Consider the following 1,142-nt stretch of genomic DNA (forward strand, 5'->3'; position numbering starts at 1 on the left):
AACATTTCCCCAAAGTCCACAAAGACATGGACACTAAACAGCATGATGCTGAACAATGACTGGGTCAACACTGAAATCAAAGCAGAAATTAAAAGATTCCTGGAAACAACTGTAAATGAAGAAACATCTTACCAAAACCTCTGGGATACCATGAAAACAGTTCTGAGAGGAATTTATATCTCTACGAACACAATCAAGAAAATGGAAAGATAACAAATGGAGAGCCTAACAAATCACCTACGGAAGCTGGAAAGAGAAGACCATCTAAATCCCAACTTTAGCAGAGGAATTCAAATCACCAAAATAAGAGCCTAAATACAGGATATAGAAGAGAAAAATATCATAGAAAACATCAACAAAACAAAAAGCTGGTTCTTTGAAAGAATTAGCAAGATTGATGGGCCCCTAGCCGCAATGACCAAAAAAAAAGAGAGAAAAAGCCTAATAAACACAATCAGAAATACAAAAGATCAGATCACAACTGACCTTGAAGAAATACAAAAGACTGGGCGGGCTTGGTGGCTCAGTCTGTAATCCCAGCACTTTGGGAGGCCGAGGTGAGGTGAGTGGATTGCCTGAGCCTGTGGGTTCGAGACCCGCCTGGGCAACTTGACGAGACCTCATCTCTATAATAAATCAAAAATTAGCCGGGCATGGTAGTGCGCGCCTGTAGTTCCAGCTACTTGGAAGGCTGAGGTGGAAGGATCACTGGAGCCCAGCAGGTCGAGCCTGCAGTGGCCAAGAGCAGCCACTGCACTCTAGTCTGAGTGACAGAGTGAGACTCCAACTCAAAAAAAAAAAAAAGAAATACAAAAGATTATCAGAGATTACTATGTACACCGATATGGAAACAAGCTTGATAACCTAAATGAAACAGAGGACTTTCTGACATCACACAACCTCCCCAGGTTGAAACAAGAAGACATTAAGACACTAAATAGACCAATAACAATCCAGGAAATTGACTGTCATATGAAAACTATTTACAAAAAAAAAAAAAAGCCCTGGATTGGACAGCTTTCCAGCAGAATTCTACAAAACATACAAGGAGGAGCTGATACCAATCCTATTGAAAGTATTCCAGCCGGGCTCGGTGGCTCAGCCTGTAATCCCGCGCTTTGTGAGGCTGAGGTGAGTGGATT

This window comes from Carlito syrichta, unplaced genomic scaffold, assembly GCF_000164805.1.
Source record: "Carlito syrichta isolate Samal-C Ts95f unplaced genomic scaffold, Tarsius_syrichta-2.0.1 Scaffold100615, whole genome shotgun sequence".
NCBI lineage: Eukaryota > Metazoa > Chordata > Mammalia > Primates > Tarsiidae > Carlito > Carlito syrichta.